We start from the raw sequence: 7800 nt of genomic DNA on the forward strand, positions 1-7800 counted from the left end.
AAAAAAAAAAAAAAGTCTATCCTTTCTCTACTGATTTGTGTTCTCCCTTGTTCCTAAAATCAGCTGTCAGTATATGTGTGAGTCTCTTTAAGTTAGATGATTGTATTTTTCAAATCTTCTCTATTGCTTTTGGTTTTCCGTCCTCTTGTTCTATCATTGTCTGAGAGAGAGATAGTGAAAACTGACTATAATTTGGATCTGTCACTTTTTTCCTGCTGGTCTATCAGTTTTCACTCATATATGTATATTCAAACTCTTTTTATTGGTGCATAAACAATTAAGGTTATTATGTCCTCTTGAGGGACTGTTCTTTTTATTATTATACAATGATCTTATACTTACAATATTGTTTACTCTAAAATCTCCTTTGTCTGATATTAATATAGACTCTCCAGTTTTCCTTTGCTTAGGACTGGCATGGCACATTCTTTGTCATCCTCCTACTTAAAACCTGTTATTTCATATTAAATTATATTTTGTTTCCTGTATACAACACATAGTTGAGCCTTGATTTTTTTCAATCTAATGCTCTGTGCCTTTACACTAGAGCTTTTAATAATTTGCATTAAGGGGCACCTGGGTTGCTCAGTGGTTAAGCTTCTGCCTTTGGCTCAGATCACGATCCCAGGCTCCTGGGATGGAGCTCCCCATTGGGCTCCCTGCTCTGTGGGAAGTCTGCTTCTCCTTTTCCCACTCCCCCAGCTTGTGTTCCCTCATTCACTGTGTCTTTCTTTGACAAATAAATAAATAGAAATAAATAATTTGCATTTAATATGATGACTTGTTATACGACTCTCATCAGCTATTTGTTTTCCATTTGTCTCTTCTGTGCTTCGTTCCCTTTATTTTCCCCTTTGTTTGGATAAATTGAACATTTATTTTTTTTACTGTTTTTTATCTACTTTGTTGGCTTATCATTTATAACTTTTTGTTTTGTTTGCTTAGTAATCTCTTTCTGATTTATAGCATGAATCTTCAAAGTGTCTCATTCTGCTATCAGTTGTTATTACGCCACTTAGAGAGTTTAAGAATCTTAAAACAGTATGTTTCCATTTCTCCACTCCCAGATTTTATGACTGTTGCCATACTTGTTTATGCATATATCTGTTGTAAACCTTACATTACATTGTAATTATTTTTTGTCTAAACACTAACTAATCTTTTAAAGAAATGTCAATAATAAAGCAAAATGATCCTTATCTATTTACCCATGCAGTTACTATTTCTAGTGCTCTTTATTCCTTTGTGTAGATCTAGATTTCTGTCTGTTATAATTTTTCATTTGTCCAAAGGAATTCCATTAAGACTTCTTATGGCGTCGGTCTGTTGGCGGTGAATTCTTTTAGCTTTTATATATTTAAAAAAAAACAGGGAGCATCTTTATCGGTTTGTCTTCTGTATACATAAAATTTTGTACTGAACTAGTCTATATGTTTCCCAATCCACAAAAGGCTGATAAGCCCAGAAGTGACATCTTACAATCTTTTCCAGCCCTATGATTCTATCTAATGAATTCTAACCATTTCTTATGGATTGCAGTAGCTGACGGGTAATACTCTGCATTTGGTAGCTGAGAAAATGATGTTTATTGCAAACCTTGAAGTGGGAAAAAAATACTGAAATGGTTTCCCTTCTTCCTCCATATCTGCCTCTATCCTACTAGAGAGCCTGGCCTAGTACCTAGGACAGAGTAGCTCCCTAATAAAATGGCACCTTGTTTCTATGAATGAAAACTCTTTGGGGATAAAAATATTATTGAGGGAGAGAATAATGTGGCATTTGAGAGAAAGGAAAGGAAAGAATGAGAGAGGACAGTGTGGCATGGCACTCAGAATAATTTTCATCCACACGGGAATAGGAAGATAGGTAGAAGGTGTGGATAATACAATGAAGAACATAAGCCATCACATTTTCTTGCAGATCAAGATCAAGTTAACGACATCTCCAAAGGCTCTAAAAGTGACAAAGGGCTCATTAAGCACCGCTTACCACCATTTCAATTAACACATTGGAACAACCTCTACATTCAAGGAGGGTTTTGAGACTACTGAATCAAGAAAAGAGATGCAAGTCTGAAGGTTTCAACAGGATTGGGGGATAAGGGAGAGTGGAAATATATATTAAAGGTAAATATTTGAGGTAAATAAGTCAGGTTTGGAAGACAAATGTCTCCCCACTACAATGTTTCCTCATTTTTGGTTATTCTGTGCTGACTCTAGTGACTTTATTCTAATTTGCGTACTAATGCTTCAAACTTAAAAAAAATGTTTTGCTGGGGCTCCTGGCTGGCTCAGTCAGTTAAGCATCTGCCTTCGGCTCAGGTCATGATCCCAGGATCCTGACGTCAAGTCTCCCCTCGGGTTCCTTATCCAGCAGGGAGTCTGCTCCGCGCCCCCCCCCCCCGCCTCTTTGCCACCCACCTCAAGCTTGCTCATGTGCTCTTTCTCTGAAAGAAACAAATAAAATCTTAAAAATGTATTTTGCCTATTTAATGTCATTGAAACAGGAATTGGGTCCATTTAAGTATAAATGCTTAATCACACATTTTATACAGTGAATATAAACCTCTTCCTTTATCCTTTCAAAAAAATATCTACCTTCCCATATCCCATATAATCACCTCTCGTGAAATTATTCAGTTGAGATGTGCTCTTTTCTTTTGCAATTTATTAGTATTTTTGTGTCCAAGCCCACCATACTGCGTTGATTTTTCACTCACCTCTGTAGTTCTCTTCTGTTTTTTCCTCCCTTTTCAGACAACAGACGTATGATGATTTCAAGTGTTGGGTTGTTATCTGCAACTCCCAGAAGACACGGTTCCTTAGACATTCTTCATATTTCATGACATGCCACAGCAATGTGCATTTAGGAATGAAATGGAAAGAACTAAGTGTCCACTTGGGCAGGATATTTCTGTGGTTGCAAAAATTATTCTGGAGAAATTACATTTTCCCTCCTCCTTCTTATCATTTAATAGCATGCTTTGAAGTGCATACACTTTCAGGGAGATACATTGTCTCTCCAATTGGGTTGCTGACCCTTCTCATCAAACCCTCATGCAGTCAAATGCTCTACCACTGAGCTATACCCCCTCATCAAACCCTCATGGACCCTTTCTCTAGACCTAGTTTTTTTTTTTTTTTCATATGTGTATTTAGCTCTGAATTGGAAAATAAATTGTATCCAGGGCTGAGTGACTTAGCAAACGAATGATGCATGGAAATTGCATAGCAATCTCCTCTCTTGAATTGTCTTACAAAATTGGTTTAATGAGATGGAGAGGACAATTAACTTTTCCCAACGATCATTTCTCTGATTCAACATTCAGTTGCTGAGTGTCAAAGAGAGCTCCACAAATCATCCAGGGGTCAACAATTTAATGCCATGACCGGGGTCTTAATGATCTCACTTTCTCTTTTTGAAATGAATTTCGATGTTTATTTAACATGCCATCTTCCATTTCAAAATATCGGCCTGTGGGAAGTACCTCTCCTTTGCTACAAAAACACAGGGGAAAATCTCTTTTCAAAATCTGAGGGCTTCAGCGAACTTCTTTATCTTTATCTAGACCAGGAAAACCACAGCCAAAGATGTGGGATGGGGATGAAGAGAAACTGGATCTGAATTTCGGTTCTTCCCTACCTGAATATGAAATATTGGGCAAATTGCATAGAGTCCAGTCCTTTACTGTAAAAGGGGAATAATATCAGCTATTTTTTTTTTTTATAGAATGGGAAAGAGGGTCAAATGGACTAACATACGTAAACTGCCTGACAGCAAATACCAATTCTTTGTTTTCATGTGAAAACACAACACTGTGAGTTTGAATCTTGCTAGTTGCTAGAGGTAGAAGAATCAGGGAAATGTCAAAATTCACCCTCCAGGAATCATGGCTTGCAGTGATGGGGGGACCAATTTAATATTATAAGTAACCCTGTTCTCTCCCGGCAGATTTTTTTCCCCAAAAAAACTTGCAAAATTCATCTTAGCATTTCTCAACTCATCACAGTCCTAAAGGCAACTAACTGCTGTGAGGTATGTAGGAAAACTTAATGGCTTATGCAGAACCCAGCAGATACTTTGACTGTGCCTGCCTACTCTAGAGGTGTGCTCTGATTCAACTCTCTTTTAGTTTGTGAATGAAACAACACCTTCTCCTCCAAATCTGTAATATCCAACATTATGTTCCTCAAATGCTCTTCAGTAAAAATAATGATGCATACCATCTTTAAAACACACTGACAAATGATATGTATGCACTTCCATATGAATGCACTTCACACGTTTGAAAACACAGATGAAATGAATGGAAACACAAGCTTTAATACGGTCTTGCCATGTCCCGAAAGATCGTCTTGTGTCTGGCATGGTGTGCATTCCATTTGAGACTGGATGTCATTCCTGTTGGAACCTGTGTGATGGTAGGGAAGGAAGGAGGCAGAGCAGTTGACGCTAAAGACTAGCATTGTTTTGTGTTGGCCATATTTGTGGTGTGACAGATTCTCCTGATCTCATTTTATGGGCAGCTGAGTCAGCTTCCTTTACTTTGCCAACAAGGACTGGAGGAAACTGGACTCTTGGCTGAGGGCCAGCCAACGCTTTTGCTAGCTTAATGCTTTCATAACCAAACATTACATTGTGTCCTTTGAGATTTTCAAAATTGGCTTGAATCCCTACCCGGAGTCCTGTGCAAATTTTCTTGCCTACTCTAAGATTTCCACAAGTTCCAGGAAGGGTTTACATCCCATAGTTACCTCTCCCTTCACTCCCTTATTCTTGTAAAATTCTCTCTCTGGTTTATCCTTGCCATCTTGCAGGGGTTCTCTCTTCTCCACTGGCGCCCACCCAAGGGAAGGATATGGGGCACTAGCATAGTGTCGATAATTATAACAGCTAAGGAGAGGTATTACATTACAGCATAGACAAGCAGATGTTTACAATGAAATATTACTACCCTGTGATGTTTATTCTTATATCCCCCAGTCTTTATCTGTCTCTGTGTTCAATTTCCTTTTAGATGTTCCTGAGCTTCCACTGTGGTGATATGTCAATCTCTCTCAAAATTATGTACCCATCACCCACTATCTTGGACAATTTTTTCAAAGAGATGAATTCCAGGACAAGGGAGGGCTAACTAACACCAGACCTGTGTGATATACTCCACACAACAGTTGTTAATCCTTTTGCCACAACATTGATCACTGATGTGTCACAAGCAATTTTGAAGTGTGAGGCAAGTAATTTTTTTTTACTATCATACTGTGAATAATATTTATTACTAATGGAGAATAGATTTAAGTTTACTCCCATAATAATCACTTTTACTTCTCTGAGCTGTAATATAAACTCCAGAGTGGGAGAGGAAGGGGTAGAATTGTAATACGTGTGCTGCGAAATGTGCCTGAAGTTGGTATATCCATGACAGCAAACCCCAAACATGAACACCATCACTGTGTTCTCTTTAGTGAGGAAATCTTGTGTCTCTCTTATTTAGACAAATCAATCTCCAATGTGGGGTCCATACCCAGAGGAATGATCAAGTTGACTGGGGCAAAAAAATACTGCAACTTATGTTGATGTTTATTTTGATCTCATGCTTTTAAATTTATCTCTTGCATGTGTATAATGGGCTCCTGCAGAATTGTACAACATAGCCCTACATTCTTTGACACTTCTTTCATGAAAAGGTAGGTCCTAGGGCACCTGGGTGGCTCAGTGGGTTAAAGCCTCTGCCTTCGGCTCAGGTCATGATCCCAGGGTCCTGAGATCAAGCCCTGCATCGGGCTTTCTGCTCAGCAGGGAGCCTGCTTCCTCCTCTCTCTGCCTGCCTCTCTGCCTACTTGTGATCTCTGTCTGTCAAATAAATAAATAAAATCTTAAAAAAAAAAAAAAAAGTAGGTCTTTGTCCCCTTCCTTTCAACTTGAATTTATTTGCATCAGTAGAGTATGCCAGAAGGAAAACAATGTGACTTCCCAGGCTAGGTCATAAAAGGACATGCAGCTTTCCCCTTGTTTGCTGAAACAGTTGCCCTTGAAACTGGAGCCACCGTATAAGAATTTCAAACGCTTGGAGTCCACTATGCTATGAGGGAGCCCAAACTACAGATGCAATGGTCCTTCAGAAGTCCCAGTGGAGCCCAGCCTCATCACCAGACATGCGAGTAAAGAAACCTTCAGATTCCAGACCTCCGCACGTGTTCCCACTACAGATGCTTCTAGGGTGTTCATATCTTGTTTTTGCCATGTTAGTGGACTTATTTCCAAGCCTATTTTTTCCTCATCTAGAAAACACTGAAACACCTACATCTGTAAACACCACACAAAGTTATTGGAAAAGTGGAAAATCGGTACAAATTCCCTCACCGTGTCTGACACATGGCAAGTTAGAACTTTCATAAAGTCTTCTCTGTTCCTGATCTTACCAACTTGATAATGTTTTGAGTTATTCTCCATGAAATTATCTTCTACAATTAGCTATGACAAGTAGAGTATGTGATAGAGTGTTATGTGTTATCTTTTAAACCTGTGTGGTTTTAGCTGCAACCTCATAGACTAATTACAGAATTAAAAACTATTAGCTCAAATAACTAGTCATGTCTGTTCTGCTTGCCTTTTGTATTCGAGGCAGCAACTTAACTTTGGGGAAAAGACATGCTTTTTTAAATAGACAGCATTTTCAATAATTCAAGTGCTTCCATTCCATTATAACAGGTGACATTTCTGGTGCTCATCAGCTGCTGTCACAGTCATGCTTTAGATAGTACACATCACCCATAAATGGTTTTTTGGATTTCTTTGTAAGAGATTCTACTGTTTTGTTTCTTTTTTTAAGTTTCCCTGGAAATGAGAACAAGATAACTGCCATTTAAAATTTTTGTTAATTTCTTATAAAAGTAATATATACATATAAAAACAAAAGTTCAAATAAAATAGAACAGTACAAATGAAAAGCAATTGCCTCCTTCCTTCGGAATCCCCAATTCTCAAGGAGAATCATGTTTTTACCAATTTTAAGTCTTCTACCTATTACTTCTATAATTCTAAATAATATGCTAATTCTTCTAATTTTCTTTGCAAACTTAAAACTGTTCATTGGCATTGATTAAGAAGAGTAACTTACCTCATTTTTTACCCCTGCCCTATTTATTTCCTTCCCTTTTCAACTTCTGTTACCTTTGTTTTCATTTTTAGTTAGTTCACTGGCTATCTTTGTAATTTCAAATAATAAACTTATTCCTAGTTATTATTTTCTTGCTCAATGTCTTCAGTGTTTTTGAATTTTCTTTGTAGTTAGTTGAAGTACATTCCCAAGTAGGATTTTTGGAAAATTTATTTGAATCTTTTCATGTCAGCAAACATCTTTATTTATCCCTTATACTCACTTGATTGATAATTGGAATGAATATGGAATTTTTGTTCAAAGTAATTTTCTCTCTAAACTTGGAAGGTATTGCTATATCATCTTCTGACCTCTATTGTTACTAATGAGAAGTCTGGTGTCACTCGCATTCTAACTTCTAAGGTAATCACCTTATTGGTGTTTTTCTTCTTTGAAAGCTTTTAGGCGCTCTCTCTCTCTCTCTTTTTAATTGATTTCAGATATGGATATTTTTTCTTTTCCAAATCTCAGTGAGCCTTTTGGGCAGCAGACTTATTTTTAATTTGGCAATGAGAAACTTGTTGCCATGGTGTCTGGGTTTATTTCCACCAGTCCCTAACCCCCAACCCCCAATTTCTGCTTTCTCTTTCTGACACATCTATTAGGGGGATATTATCCTTCTTTAGACTGACTCTTGATGA

Source organism: Enhydra lutris, unplaced genomic scaffold (assembly GCF_002288905.1).
Source record: "Enhydra lutris kenyoni isolate GAN:26980312 unplaced genomic scaffold, ASM228890v2 scaffoldscaffold6, whole genome shotgun sequence".
Lineage (NCBI taxonomy): Eukaryota > Metazoa > Chordata > Mammalia > Carnivora > Mustelidae > Enhydra > Enhydra lutris.